At 40.3% G+C, this 16,482-nt stretch overlaps 1 protein-coding gene across 4 annotated transcripts in view; it reads right to left on the bottom strand.

Annotated features, from left to right (window-relative positions):
* Window positions 1–16,482, bottom strand: part of jcada (junctional cadherin 5 associated a) — a 198,197-nt gene that overhangs the window by 97,238 nt on the left and 84,477 nt on the right. Inside the window, exon 2 of one of the 4 annotated variants that reach the window (XM_072253916.1) lies at window positions 1,949–2,088. The exons of the other annotated variants lie outside the window; for them this stretch is intronic. The gene's annotated coding sequence lies outside the window, so the exon portion shown is untranslated. The remainder of the gene's footprint in view (window positions 1–1,948; window positions 2,089–16,482) is intronic. 4 annotated transcript variants of the gene reach the window in all.

The following is a 16,482-nucleotide window of genomic DNA, read 5'->3' as shown; positions in this document are numbered from 1 at the left end:
ATCTTCTCCCCTAAATATAGATTCCCCCTAAACTAAGGGCTTAGCTCTGCCTACACTATACAGCTGAGCCACCTACGGTCCTTTGGTCCAGGTTCTGAATGAACTCAGGGTATCTCACCTGCCACCAGTACACAGAACTGAAGTAAAGAAATAAGAGTGAATTTCCCTTCAGGGTCTCCTATAATTGTTGCCTCCTTTTATTTATGTCTGTTTCCTGGCCCCTCCCTGCCTGCACTCTGTTCAGCTCTGGGGTGATCACCACACAAATGGACCACAGTGATTTCTCCTGTTACTCAAGCTCCAAAATCTGGGGCTTATGTCGCTCCAGGTGAAAAGAAATTGGAAAGAAAAGAAATGGGATATAAGAGCTGCAAACACGCCTGATGACAAGATTAGTGGTTTGTTATAGAATCAGGGAACAAGTTATAGGGAGAAAAATTAAACATGTATTTTACGTCTGTTTTCTTCAGAGAAGAAAATGCAAAATGTCTCCCTGAAACAGTGGAAACAGACCTAGAGAAAAATAATTGAAAGGAAATGGTATTCATTTTGAAAAACAGTATTGGGAAGATGAAGAGGATTGACAAGTAATTAATTCTGAGAAAATGATAGCCTGCACCCCAAGTTTTGGAAGTAGGTGAGTACAGACATGGTAGATGCTCTGGTTGTTATCTTCCAAAATTGTATGCATTATAAAAGAGTTCCCACAGATGAGAAGGAAGCAGATATAATCTCACTATTTAGGAAAAGAAGGAGAGATAAAACTGGGAACTATTGACTAGTTAGCTTGAATTTGTAACTGAGTGATGGCTAGATTCTATCAAAAAAGAATATTTAGATGTGGTTCGAGGTTATTGATCTATTATCATCTATTGATAATAGTGATTTGGAGGAAAAGTTCCAGGTTAACCACTCAGTACTGAGATGAGAAGGAAGTTCTTCACCTAGCGAGTAGTGGATCTTTGGAATTTCCCACCAAAGCGGAGATAAGGAGGTTCAGTAAGCAAGTAAATTCATGGAGATTGATGGATTTGGGGATATTGAGGGAATTAAGGTAATAGATTTGTTCAGGAAAATGGCGCTGAGGTAAAATATCAGCCAAAATCTCATTGACTGGCAGGGTAGGCATGAGGGACCGAATGACCTATTCCTGCTTTTCTGTTTTCAATTCTCTGTTAGGAACAGAGGATTACAACTGAAATGAGTATTGTTCTAATATTTAACTGAAATTGTTGATATTCATTTGCACTGATAACTTTTCTCCAAATAATGTGCAAAATTCAACAACTGTGTTAAACGGCAGTAAAAGAAGTAGATTAATTTCATTATTAACTTACTTTGAAAAACCTTATCTAGTAGAAGATGAGGAAGCTGATCTTTACAATTAGAGTGAGGCATGCTATTATTTCAGAAGTCTGCGTTATATAAGAAACAGAAGGCAAAGCCTTCCCGTCACGTATAGCAAGAACGAACTGCAGTTAACACTGTCAAATGTTCCAGCGCATTTCAAATCCTTCCAATTACACTCAGGTACACCTGTACACGTGCACGTTAATGCAAATATCTAATCAACTAATCATGTGGCAGCAACTCAATGCATAAAAGCATGCAGACATGGTCAAAAGGTTCGGTTGTTATTCAGACCAAGCATTACAATTGGAGAGAAATGTAATCTAAGTGACTTTGATCATGTAATGATTGCTGGTGCCAGACAGGGTGGATTGAATATCTTAGAGACTTCTTGTCTCCTAGACTTTTCATGCACAACAGTCTCTAGAGTTTACAGAGAATGGAAAAATGAAAAAAAACAGTGAGCGGCAGTTCTGTGGGTGAAAATGACTTGTTGAGGAGAATGGCCAGACTGGTTCAAGCTGACAGGAAGGTGCCAGTAACTCAGATAACCATGTGTTACAAAAGTGGTGTAGAAGAGCATCCCTGATTGCCAAACCTTGATGTAGATGGGCTACAGCAGCAGAAAATCGGACCGGGTTCAACTCCTGTGTCTAATAAAGCGGCCACTGATTGTATCTGCATCCTTGTCATCTTATCTGCTTCTCACGCCCTTGCATTATGCCCCCATTTCTCTATCTGTATGTCAATGGAAAAGAGAAAGAAAAATGCTATAGATTATGACTGTGAGATCAATTGCATAGAATGTAATATGTAGCATTTAACTCTCTGAAGAATAAAAGATGAAAGGAAACTGAAAATACTGAATTTGCAAGCTGGAGCAACAAGAACTAAATCTTAAACATCTTGTTTATATTCCACTTTCATAAAGCACAGCAAGTTTAGCCATTCCACTGCTAGGATTCTTCATCAGTCACTTGTACAGTCATCAGCCCCCAGCCTTAGTGTAACACTAATAATTTTCTTCTTCCCCCATCTGATTCCTCGATTATGACAAGATGATCTGGTCCAAAAGTATGTTATGTTATCAGGAAATAAAAGTATTTTGTAAAATATCTGAGCCATTTGCTGGTTTTAGCCTTTGTCTGAAAGACAATTTGGTTTCCTCAAGATGAGCATTAACCCTTTCCCAGTGGAAATGCTGCTTTCCAGAGGAAGCCGGCGTCTGGCTATTTTGACGGAGTGCAAGGTGGCGAGATCATTGTGTCTGTACTTGGAGATGACACAAAAATAGAACAGTCGGCTGGATTAACTGAAAGGAGAGGAAATCTGGCAGCATGGGGTCTTCTCTCAATAAGGAGGAGAGATTTGTTTATTAAGATTTCGACTGAATCCTAACGAGGCAAATGCTAGGCATATTGTCTTCCGTACTTATCTACAGGTTGTGGACCAACAGTAGAACCAGAATGGACACATCTGTCATCTGAGCTCGTGAGGATGACATAGCTCCTTTCCTGAACCAAGCAGCTTTTCAAGACAATGCAGTAATTTCACAGTCAATATTACTGATGCCAATTTCTCATCTCAGATTTTCCTAAATACAGTGGATTCCAATTAACTTGGGACTCATCGGGCCTAGTACATTTTGGCCCAATTAAGCAGCTGCCCCAATTAGCCAAAGTTTCATGGAAACACTTAAAAAGGTATACAAAAAGGCAAACTACTGTTAACCTTGGTAACCAATCATGTACCTAAATTAAATACAGAACAAATTAGAACACTACCAATACTACGACAATACTATAAAACTGAGTATTAGTTCTTAATAGTTATTGATGGAGGAATTAATCCAATATATGCTGCCGTATTCTTTTGATTGACTGTATTTGAAGAAAATCCCTGCAGGCACCTAGTGCAGGTAACGGGTTACCTTCATACAATGCTCTCAGTCATTGCATCATCCAAATCTTCATTTACATTGTAACATTCAAGGTGATTGCCAATACCTTCATTTTTTGTTTGTATTTCCTAACTTGTTGAAGTAGTGAAATAGTTTCATTATCACTCCTCGTCCTTTCTTGCATCTCCAAGCCTGGATGCTTGAAACTGCAGTGAGCAAAGCAAATTTGAGAGGTTTTACTGCTTATTTCTTGCCAAGAATCAGTGACAAAAATCACTGTTTTTTTTTGGACACAAAGACATGCAACCGATGCTATTTAAAAACTGCTCACTCTAAGCATAGTGTAGTGTCTAATAGCCACACAAGTGCACATAACTGATGGTAGTTAGAAACTGTTCGGCAGCAGTCTCCTGTCCTAATTAAGTGGCAAAGTGTCCTAAGTAAATGAAGGGAATCCTGGCTATTTTCTCAATAAGATTTTGTTCCTTAAGAGTTGTCCCAAATAGCGGTTGCCCCAATTAACCAACTGGAATCCACTGTACTTGTATTTATAGTCTGTAGTTAAAGTTGGACTGGGATTTGAACTCATGACTCTTAACATTACTCCAGTGGATACAAGTGCAGTAACTTAATTAGTAAGGGTGTCAAAGGTTATGGGGTTGAGAGCAATAATAAATCAGCCATGATGGAATGATGGAGCAGGCACGATGGGCCGACTGACCTAATTCTGCTGCCATAGTCTCATGATCTTTATGGGGTCTTATCCTCTTTGCTACTGTACCCTTTGCAATGCACAGGCTGACGAGCCACAAGCCAACACCTTGACCCTTTGTCGAGAGAATAATTTGGAGTGCTTAGCCTGTTCAGTTCTGTAATGTGAATACGTGCAATTAGAAATGTGTTCAGACAAGTTGCTCCAATTAATGTCAATTAGGACAGACAGCCACCAGAGATGTCTGTCTCATCAGTCATATTTCAAATCTAAGCCAGACAGCGGAAATAGAAGGGAAGCTTGCTAACTCACAGTGTCACCAGACACCTTGGTGTTTCAAAGTTCATAAACAATATGTTGTGCTTTTTAACTTCCTTCAGTGCAGTGTGTCAGTGCCTTCAATTAGAGCTTGTCATCATGTCAGATGCTCCTCTGGAAGGACTCTGAGATCAAAGGGATTGTACACACTGGCATTCAACTAATCATGCCAATCCCTGCCGGATATTCTGTCCAAGATTCAAGGAAACAAGAAAGAGAAAGTAAAATACTGTTTCACAGACTTGTACTCCAACCACAAATGAAAGTGACCACCCTGGCCACACCTACGTTGCTCATCCAAGAGATTGAAGATGCTGGAATCTGGAGCAACATCAGTCTTGGTCATTGGTCCAAATGGCCGAGAGCCTTCAATAGGGTCTTGGTCAAAACATTAACTGTTTATTCCCCTCCATAGATGCTGAGTTCCACCAAAATTTTGTGCGTGTGTTGATTATTAATCCACTTGTATTGGTAATTAGGTCCCAATCATCAATAACTTTTTATTTATAACGGAATTATACAGTAGACCACTAAATGCATTTCTGCATTTCTGGCAGTTACTTCCTTGAATTGATTCCCTTTATTGTTGGGTAATTAGCTCAGATGAGGTAGTGACTAAATTAAAAGAGCTTTACAAGTTAATACAATAGTGTATCATAATTAATACATAAGACGATGACATAATGTTTTAGAAGTTTGCAAACATGCAGAAGGTAAAGGTATGCGATAACGTTCCATCATCTGTTCAGGTGCAGTTATCACACATGCAGTTATGGTACCAGAGCACACAATTATATTTCCATCTAGCTCAACAATTGCATAATGAGTAGGATTGGCGTCTGGATTGTTTGACGTTGGGGGGGGGGTGGGGCTGTGGTGGTTACACTGCAACCCAACATTAAGCTGTTTCAGATCATGTAGTATTTCTGGCAGTAATTTAGGTTCTGAAGGAACTGTATGCTAAAAGCAGGCATGAACTGATTAACATCTAAAATTCATAACTCAGCTGTGGATACCCTTCCATACATTGCATTAAGCTTCAAAAGAATATATCTTCCTTTATATCAGTCATGGAGCTTTGATGAAATTGTATTGTACATGCTGTGCTGGTGCCATTAACCCCTGGCTATCAGCATACAGAGCTCATTAAGGATCTGTCCAGCCACTGTCCTCAGTGAATGTGCCAGTTTTAAATTGGTGTCGTACAATGAAACTGGTTTTTCAAGACTGGCAGTTCAAATGCAGTCTCTAAATATGACATGAATGCAATCAAACTCATGATATCCCAAACAGAAACTTATTTCTCTTGTTCCCAGCTCCTCCAACTTCACTTGGCTGCTCAGTGATCAGTTCCACAAATATCTTCATACTCTCGAATGATTAACTAACCAGTAGAGAAACGGGGAGGATCTGTCAAAATCTGATGTGCAGCATTATAGAGTGAAACCACTTTATATTTAATTAGCCACAACAATTTGGAACTGCTGCTTAACTAATTTCATAGCCAGTCAAGAGTTAATTGGATTTCTTGCTGTTGCCTCATTTCAAACCTGGCTAGATCTTCTCATGGAATTAATGGCCTTCCAAGTACCTTACAGATTTGGATATAACCTTTGCTTTTCTCTGTAAATAGCAATCATGATGTTCCAATTTCCTGTACAATAACCTACTTCATCAGAGCACACACGGCCATCTAAATCACCCACACCCTGTCCCGAAAGCTTCAAGCAATCCATTTGCAAGCAGAGATGACTCAACTCTACCTACACTGGGCCTGCATTTTCAGCTGTCAACTAACCAAAACTGCCTTCTTACAAGCAACTGAACCGTGCAACTTGAAATAAATTCGTTAAGGCTTAGGTGCATTAACAAGATTGTTCACAGAGTGAAGGATGAAACGTTACAGCAAGGCACTTCATTTCAGCAGAGTGCCCATTTAAAGGCTTGTTCCTGATGACTGAGGTTCCCAGCAGCCGCTTCATTTAATCATTCCACTTTGGAAGGGCTGATGCAAAACACAGTACTGTAACCAATCGCTTGTTATTTAGTGCATTAAATCAGGAAAGTGTTTGGTTATCTACATATGATTAGCCTAGGAACACGTAATCATTGATCACAGACGTAGTCTGAATTATGCTTCTGGTTTGGCAACATGTGAGGAATTCTAGAGCACACACTATGTTTTCATGGCCTCTGCATGGAAACATTACAGAACAGAACACGCCAGGTCCGTGTCCTTCCTGAGCTGCTAAGAATCCCAGATTGTAAGAATTAATTATCGTATTTCTGACTGTCAACTCAAGACCTGCCACTCCCCCACCAATCTACTCATTTCCTCAATGTGGCTGCAGTTTGAACATAAACTTTCTACATATTTCTCTTCCTGGCCTTAGAATGAGACAAAAGTAGCTCCAGTAGAATTTCTGAAGAGACAGCAAGAGAAAATAAAATGCTCTTTGAAGATTATGGACACTAAAAGCTCAAAAGGGACCGTCTGTTTAACCCAGAGCCCCTCAGTGCAAAAAAGGGGAAAGAAGGACACAGTGAGGCCAGTAGGACTGGGAAAAGACTTTGTCTGAACAAAATACAAGAGAACAATTGTTTCCTACTGGGAAAAACAGACCCCCACTCGTCAAGGTTAATTAGTATGGATGCTAGCCAATGTCATTAGTACTGCAGAACCAAAAGCAGGACCTCACAATGTGCACATGACTTGCAAAGTATTGTCAGGAAACTACCAGAATTACTTGTTCAGCATAAAAATAAATGAGGCTTTGGCTGAAGCACTGTAATCTGCAGCCACAGCGGAGTTACATTGGAAACACTGTGATGTTTTTACCTTTTTGAACATGCTGCCCAATTTTTTAAAAAAGCACTCTGCTCGCACGACAGCGGGTTACATCAGTGCACAAGCAATGAAATGCAAAACAAACGTCTGAATGCTTGCTAATTTTTTACTGTTCTTTCTGGAAATGCCATTGCAGGCTATCATGCACCAAATGGGCTTTAAAAAAAATATACTGTATTGGCTGCTTCCTCACAGGATGGTAACACAATTGATGCAGCTGGATTATATAGGCTTGATGGGAGCTGGGGCACAATGTGCAACTTTGGTCTCTTTATCTGAGAAAGAATGTACTTACCAAGAATGGCAGGATAGCTGTGTGAGGAGAGGTTATGTCTATTAGATTTGTCTTTATTAGAGTTTAGAACAATGAGAGGAGGTTGAACTGAACCTTTAAAAAATCTGGCAGGGTTGGACATACTATATATGGAGAAGATGTTTCCATGGCTGGTGTGTCTAGAACAAGAGGTCATAAACTCAGACTACAGGGCTAAAGATTTAAGAATGAAATGAGAAAATTCTTCACAAAGAGGCTGGTGAACCAGTGGAACTCACTACAACAGTGGGATGTGAAAGACAAGTCACTGAGAAGGATAAATGCATTAAGTGATATGGGGAAAGACCAGGAATATAATATTGAGACTGATGATCAGCCATGATCATAGTAAGAAGTGGAGCACGTTCAAAGAGCTGGATTGTCTGGTCAATATTTCTGCTGTTGTCCATCCCTAGATGCGCCTGAATGAGGGGGCATTTAAGAGGCAGGCAGGTGTAGATGTGCACAGAGGTCTGACAAGATATGGACAGGATATTCCTTTCCCTCAAGGCTTATATTAATGGTATGGAAATTATTGGAGAAGGTTGTTAGGCACATCTGGAAAAACATGGACTTAATAGGGATAGTCAGTATTGTGTAGCAGAGGTCAGAAATATGGGCTGAAAAATGGCAGACGGAGTTTAGTCTGGACAAGTACATTTGGAAGGTCAAATGTAAGAGGAAAGTATTCAGTAAGTGGAAAGACCATAAGGATCATTGATGTACTGAGGGATCTTGGGGTCAAGTCCAGAGCTCTCTGAAAGTGTTCACACAAGTGAATAAAATGGTGACGAAGGCACATGGTATGCTTGCCTTCGTTGGTCAGGGCATTTGGTATAAAAGTAGGGATGGAAGGTACAAAGAACTGCAGAGTTTAGGATCTGGAGCTGCAAACCAATCTGCTGAAGGAATTCAGAGGATTGAACAACAAGCGTGAGTGGAAAATAATTGTCGATGTTATGGGTTGAAACCCTGCATCAGGACTAAAAGTAGAGTGGGGAGATGGCGGGTGTAAAGAAGAGAAGGGAAGTGGTGAGGCTGGAGTCTCGGGTGATTGCGGACTGCAGAGGGTGCTAGATGGCAGGCAGGTAGTTCCAGGTAGGGGAGGGGAGGGGAGGGGTTGAAGTCGGGAGACAGTGGCAGGTGGAGGCAGACAAAAAGAGGGAGAAACAATCAGAGACGGATGGAGTAAGGTGCCGGGAGGGGATTGTAAAGGTTGGACACAGTGGGCGGAGCCTTTTTGTGAAACGCGGTGGGTGGATGAAACCAGGAAGGAAAGGGGAACAAGATGGGTAATGGGGATCTGGGAGGGGTGGCTGATGTAGAGGGAAGAAAATGAATGAACCAGAACATGTTTGGAAAAAGAGGGAGTGAGGAGGGAGGGATGAGGGAAGGTGTGAACAACCCATTGGAGAGAAGGTTTACCTAAAATTGGAAAATTCAGTGTTCATGTCATTGGATTGTAGACTGCCCAGGTAGAATATGAAGTGTTTTTCCTCTAGTGAAGTCACGATAGGCCACATTTGGAGTATAGAGTCCAGTTCTGGTTACCACACTATGAAAAGGGTGTGAAGGCTTTCGAGAGGTTGCAGAAGAGATTCACCAGATTGTTGCCTGGATTAGAAAATATTAGCACTAAGGAGAGGTTGAACAAACTTTGATTGTTTTCTCTGAGTGAGGGGAGACATAATAGAAGGATATAAGTTTTTGAGAAGTAGAGATAGGGTAGATAGTCATGACTCTTTTCACAGGATGGGAATGTCAAATTCTAAAATGTATAACTTTAAGATGAGAGGGGAAAGTTTCAAGAAGATTTATGAAGGAAGGTACAGGCCATGTGCAGGCAGATGGGATGAGTTTAAAGTGGCATCATAGTCAGCACAGACATGATGGGGAAAGGACCTGTTCCTCTGTTGTGTTCTAATCCCATGATTGATTCTGTCTATTTTGTATATTCTAACAGCATTCGAGTTGCATCATTGTTCAAGAAATCCGAAATTTGCCTATGTCCTATCACCTCTGACTGTGTGGCTAGGTACAGCTCCAACACCATATACAAGCTTGCTGATGACACCACTGCTGTGGGCTGTATCAAAGGTGGAGATGAATCAGCATACAGGAGGGAGATTGAAAATTCGGCTGAGCGGTGTAGTAACGACAACCTCTCCCTCAATGTCAATAAGACCACAAGGAACTGATTGTAGACTTCAAGAGGGGGAAACCAGAGGTCCTTGAGCCAGTATTCATCGGAGAGGGAGAGTGTCTGTATCATTAAATTCCTGGGTGTCACTATCTCAGAGGACCTGTCCTGGACCCATCGTATAGATATAGTTGCAAAGAAAGCACAGCAGCGCCTCTACTTCCTCAGAAGTCTGCATAGATTTGGGATGTCATCAAAAACCTTGGCAAACTTCTACAGATTTGTGGTGAAAAGTATACTGACTGGTTGCATTACGGCCTGATGTAGGGACACCAATGCCTTTAAGTGGAAAATCCTACAAAAGGTAGTGGATTTGGCCCAGTACATCACAAGTGAAGCCCTCCCGACCATTGAGCACATCTACATGAAATGTTGCCATAGAAAAGCAGCATCTATCGTCAAAGATCATCACCACCCAGGCCATGCTCTTTTCTCCCTGCTGCCATCAGGTAGAAGGTGCAGGTGCTGTAGGACTTGCACGACCAGGTTCAAGAACAATTATTACCCCTCAACCATCAGGCTCTTGTAAAAAAGGGGATAGCTACACTCACTCTATTTCCTGTGTTCCCACAACCGATGGGCTCACTCTAAGGACTCTTTGTCTTGTTGTTTCATGCTTTCGTTACTTATTGCTTATATTTGCAGTTGCAGTTTGTTTTTCATTGATCTTGTTTACAGTTACTGTCCTATAAATTTGTTAAGTGTGCCTGCAGGAAAAAGAATCTCGGGGTTGTATGTGGTGACATGTACGTACTCTGAAAACAAATTTTACTTTGAATTTTGAAGATGAAAATAGAGCAATAACTCTGTGAATGCTGGACACATTACAAAATTTTAAGCTGTTTTGAACTGATGCTGAAAGCCATACTTCAAAATGAAACTCATATTAGACCAACAATAACAGGTGCTTCAAGCCACAGTACCCATTCCTAGCCAATCCTTCCTGAACACCTCGGAGTGCTTTAGAATGAATTGCCCTCAGATTTTCTTTCTAGTTAAGTCAATGATTAGAGATTGGCCAGTGATAACCACAGAAACTGCTGGACGAAAGGTGGTTGAGGGCTGGCTTGTGGTTCTTCACACCGATAGTGGAGGCATTCTGGACAACTCTCATCCCAATGAAAAGCAATGACAGGGGCCAATCAACTTGGTGAAAAAAATCTAAATTGGTTTAAAATCATTATACCGGCAGAAAGTATGGTGTTCAATCTGAACTGAACCGAAGATATGTGTTATAAGTGAATCTTGGCTTATTGATGTTCCTAGGTGTGCAAACTGCTGTCAGTTTTTGTGGTGAACTTTGGAAACAGTGGTTGAGAAACAGATGTGACATTTACAGGAAAACCTTACTGATTCTACAAGTAGAGTATCAGAATTTCCAGATTTATAAAAGAGAATACAGTGTGAAAACTTATGACTAAACACATATTTGTGTGTGTGAACATTTCAGACAAAAGGATGGCACTGTAACGTCTTGCATCTTATCTTTTCAAGACTCAGCTTGATAAAAGGGCATTAAACTGTGAGTGTCACTGGAAGACCAGAGCTAAGTGTACATCTTTGGAGCAACACATAAGAAGTTGCAAAAACTCAGCAGCAAGAGAAAATCTGCAGATGCTGGAAATCCAAGCAACAGACACAAAATGTTGGAGGAACTCAGCAGGCCAGCCAGCATCTATAGAAAAAAGCTCAGTTGACGTTTTTGAAGGGTTTTGGCTTGCAACGTCAACTGCACTTTTTTATATAGATGCTGTCTGGCTTGCTGAGTTCCTCCAGTATTCTGTGTCTGTTGCAAAAACTCAGCAGGTTAGGCAGCATCTATAGGGAGAAATAGACAGTTGACATTTCAGATTGAGACCCTTCGTCTACTTTCTATTTCCCTCTACAGATGCTGACTTACTGAGTTCCTCCATCTTCTTGTATGTTGCTCCAGACTCCAGCATCTGCATTCTCTTGTGTCTCCATTTTGCTTATCCTTAGTTGCCCTTAAAAGCTGGTAATGTTTGGTAGAAAAAAAGGATGAGAGGTGGAAACCTCAACATCAAATACCCAAATTTGCACATGGTGTTTCTGTGGCAGGATCTTTAATTTTGTTCAATTTCTGATATATTATTCCTCTTGTTCTCATGAGCCTGCCAACTCCTCAAACCTGCAGGTGAGAGAACTGAATAACCAATGAATTCTCTCATCGAATTCATTAATCTCATTCTAGTGTAACTAAGTCAGTCCAGTGACAGGCATTGACCAACATGCATCAACAGAAGCTTTTGAAATATTGCCGAGATAAATGTGAGGATTTTTTCCCCTGTTATAGATTAACTTGGTTACTCAACTTGCAATGTAACTGGGTCTATCCAGTTCTGTTTACAATGCAATTAAACTGGATTTGACTTTTGTCATGTGATTCTGTCTCCTATAACATAATTATAAATTCGTACTTTGAGAACTATAATTCTGGTTTATAAAGTCTGTCTGCTTTTTTTTGCTGAGGCATATTTTTCTAGGCAGATTGCCCTGGCAGACTGGTTCCTGACAGCACTCTGAGGGAGGATTTTCAAACTAGTGCAATGCAAAGACCACCCAACTGTGTTAAGAAAGGCCTGCATGCTCACGGTATGCAGGGTTGAGATGTTCAAATGTCTTGTGAGCATCTTCCAAGGATTGAAATTGGTGTTTCAGAGAGTTCTGGAACAAGTCGGTGTTAAATAATGGAATATATGGAACGAGTGAACGTGTCCACAAGGAGACGATTGCTCAGAACCCAAGCTGCATTTAGAAAATAGGGTCGGAAATCAAGGGTCTGAGGTACATTCCTTCTGCTTGAAAAGTGTCTGAACCTCTTCAGATTTCCATAATCAAAGCCTTTCTACAGAATTCACACTTTGTTGTTGCAGATTTCAACAGTGGTTAAAGCCAAATTGCAAAAAAGACCACTTGTGTGTATCATTATTCTGTACTAAGGATCTTAGTAAGCAAGATTGCATTATATTTTGAAAGTTAGTACAATAGTGGAGGAGAAATTAACCTCCTTTAATTTGCTAGTGTATAAATATAAACAAAACTGTATACTTTTAAAAAGACAACAGAGGGAACAGGAAGCTTAACATTTATTTGTGGCACAGTTGGCAGCTAATAAAGCTGCTGCCTCGCAGCCTCAGAGTCCTGCACCCAATCCTAACCTTGGATGCTGTCTGTACACAGTTTGTACAGTTTTCCTATGACCGCATCGGTTCCATCCATATCCCAGAGGTGTGTGAATATGTAGGTTAACTGGTCACTGTAAGTTGCCCTTGGTGTGCAGGAGTTGATAAAAAAACGTTGGGAGAACGATTAGTGTGACTAAGTGTTTGATGGAGTCATGGTTGGAGGGCAGGTATCTTTTTGCTGGAAATCAAAAGTAGTATGAAAATATGCAATTTTCTTCATATATAGATATAAATTACAAAGGGAGTCATGTCAAGTCTTCTACAGCTCAGCTGAAAAATTGCTTCTGATTAGAAGATGCAAAAGATGTTTACTAGAAAGGAAGGAAGAGCTTTTGTTGCATGGAGAATCCAGAGAAATTGCAATTACCTTAGATAGAACAGAGAAACCTTCACAGTGTCATTTAAAACAATGAAGATGTTTGATGGAAATAGGTAGCGATGAACATAGTGGAAAAAGGACCTTGAAAGACCTAAGATGACTATTTTTTCCTAGCAGATTTTTATGATCTGGTATGTCCTACTTGAAAAGATGCTGGAGTAGACTTAATAGCAACTTTCAAAAGGAAACTGGACATATACTTGAATTAAAAAGGACACTTTAGGCTGTTGGGAAAAATCAGAAAGTAGGATTCATTAAAAAGTTTACGAGAGTGAGTTCAATAGGAAAGCTCTTTCAGCAAGTTGGAACGGGCAAGACCTGTAGTGTGTGTAACACTACAGCACCAGCGACATGGGTTTAATTCCGTTGCTTTCTGTAAGGAGTTTGTATGTTCTCCCTGTGACTGTGTGGGTTTCCTCTGGGTGTCCCGGTTTCTTCCCCCTTTCCAACATTGTAGGGGTTAGTAGGTTAGTTGGTTACATGGATATAATGGGTTGATTGGGATGGGAAGGACATGTTACTGGGCTGTATCTCTAAATAAAATAAAAAGATGGGCTGTGTTAGGGAGTATTCTGGAGTTACTGTATGTGAATATAGCAGATATTAATTCAAGCAAGAACCAGTCTTCAGTTCTTATTGTAAGCTGCAAACAGTAAATTGAATTTAAAAACACAGTAAGAGATTTGGTTTGCAAAATAATGACCATGAGATGTTTGCATATACATAAGTTCTATTGAATCTCCTACAGTTACCATTGATCTTAAAGGTTTAAAATGTGATGTAGTTTTGAGTTTGGGAGACTATAGAGAGGGTCTCCAGAACAATGCCTGCTTCTTGTGATGAACAAAGACTTAGCTACACCAGCAAATTCAGTGTCTCTCCAGTGACTTTGATCACAGTCACAACAGGCTGAATAATCTTTCTGTGCTGCAACGTTTTCTTTATAGAACAAGTATAAAAATAGATTTTTTTGGAAATATCTAATTAAATCAATTACAATTTTAAACTGCATAAGTGGAGAGTAAAAAAAGAGATGGTTATTTCAGTGCTGATTCTAAATGCTGTTCTCTGTTAGTCAGATCTGCACTGCAAGAGAAACTGTCTCTGGTGCGAGCCAGCTCTTTACAATCCAATCACAAAAGACAGCAAGGGGCCAGATTGAAATGGCCTTAATATTTTCACCTCAGTGCCTGTTCCAGGAGCATCAGGAAGATTTGAAGGGTATCACCTGGATCTTGTATTTAGTGAATTCACTGGGTTTCTTCGTGCAGCATTTAGGACTATTGACATGAGGAGATGGAAGGTCAATGGATCAGATCCAGACTTTCTGATAACCCTTGTGATTCTCTGACCCTGTTGGACGTATAGTGTTTATAATAGATCAACCAGTATGTAGTTTTATTCTGCTTGATCCCTACTGATAATAAAAAATTAGCACTTATTATTTTGCTTATTCTTTTCACCTGAAGGCATGGCTCCCTCTCTGGGGTTTAACGATATTAGCAGCAATTATAGTCTTCTTCCTTTCTCAAGTGACAGACTGATCTTTCAGCCTGGTTTTTTTCTGCCTGAAAGAAGCCCACAACATAAGTTATTTGTGAAGGCAGTATACCCATGGAAAAATTGCAGGGAACCTGTAAACATTGGACAGGAGCTTCCAGCAAGGCCTGCAGCCTTGGCCCCAGCCTCTCCATCAACCACCATCTCGAATTTAGAATTGTTACTCAATAACAGTACTCTTGCCTATAAGATAGAAAAACATCTCATTCTAAGAACCTGAACCCATATTCTGGCTCTGGGCTGTCAGACGTGTCATCTTTTGAGTGAGCATTTAAGGTGTGGTTTGCCTCTCTTCTTCCATGGACACAGAAGATTCCATGTTGCTATTTGTAAAGGGCGTGTAACTTGATCAAATCTTTCAGCAACCAAAACAAACAGCTACCTAGTTGAATGCCTTGCCGTTGTCTGGGGAACTTGTTGTCTGGAAATTGATTGCTGTGTTAAAAGAGTGATCATAATTTTTTCCAGATATAATTAGCTGTCAAACACCCTGGGACATTGTGAAATGCAAGTTTCTTTTGCAGTTGCATGATGATTTGAGAGATGAAACCACATCCAAACTATTCAGTAGCCCAGGTGCTCCAAGAGGTTCTCCCAAACAGTACTACAGATACTGTTCGACTCCTTAAGTCCATTTTTTAGACTATTTATTAAAGGAGCCAAATGCACTTCAAAGAAACGTTTCCAAAGGTGATCTGTGCTAATATTCTCATTTTTTCCATCCTCAGGGAGGTCCCACTTTGACCCTGGCAAAGTCAACTGCAGTGTTTATAGATACCAACTTACCACAGTCTATGAGTAGATAGATAAAAATGGGTTGCGACTTTTATTTTTGGTAGGTCTTTCATGATGATGATCCTGAGGCTGAAGATCATCCTAAATCCAGTACAAACAGTAACAAGGCTGGTGAAATGTAGGGTCAATATGAGAAATCCAGAGAACCAGACTACATCAATCACCATGGAGGGATCAAAGCTGAAGTTCATCTCTATGTTCAAAGGATGGCTGTATGATGTTTACACTTCATACTGAGAGAATTATGGAACTGTTGAAGCACAGTAGGAGGCTACTCAGCCCATCAATTCTGTACTGGCTGCTAATACAGAAATATCCCCAGTCCATTCTCCTTTCTCCAGATTATTTTCTGAAGTATCTAAACAATTCACTACAATGGTACCAATTGATTCTCGTATCACCATTTGTCCAAGCAGTGGGTTTCAGAACAAAACTTTAAAAAACACTCAGCAGGTCAGGCAGAATTGTGGAGTTAATGTTTCAGGTTGAAGTTTTTCATCAAAGCTGGAAAAACATTAAAAAACAAGTTAGCTTTAAGTTGCTGATAGAATGGGGGATGGAGGGATCAAAGAGAATGCCTGAACAAAGGATCTGATTCTCTTTCCTTGGATAATATGTGACCTGAATATTTCCAATCTTTTCTGTTTCAGATTTCGTTTTACAGTAACTTGCAGGTCCTGCCTGTTTGAGGATAAATGTAAGAGGCTGTGAGTAGGAATAAAAGGATCCTTTTCTGGTTCCCTGCCAGTGAGTAGTGGTGTTCCACAGGGGTCGGTGTTGGGACCGCTTCTTTTTATGCTGCATATCAATGATTTAGATGATGGAATAGACGGCTTTGTTGCCAAGTTTGCAGATGATATGAAGATTGATGGAGGGGCAGGTAGTGTTGAGGAAACAGGAA

This window comes from Mobula birostris, chromosome 3, assembly GCF_030028105.1.
Source record: "Mobula birostris isolate sMobBir1 chromosome 3, sMobBir1.hap1, whole genome shotgun sequence".
In the NCBI taxonomy this organism is placed as follows: Eukaryota; Metazoa; Chordata; class Chondrichthyes; order Myliobatiformes; family Myliobatidae; genus Mobula; species Mobula birostris.
The sequence above is the reverse complement of the archived record's forward strand: the minus strand, read 5'-3'. Positions and strand labels throughout refer to the sequence as shown.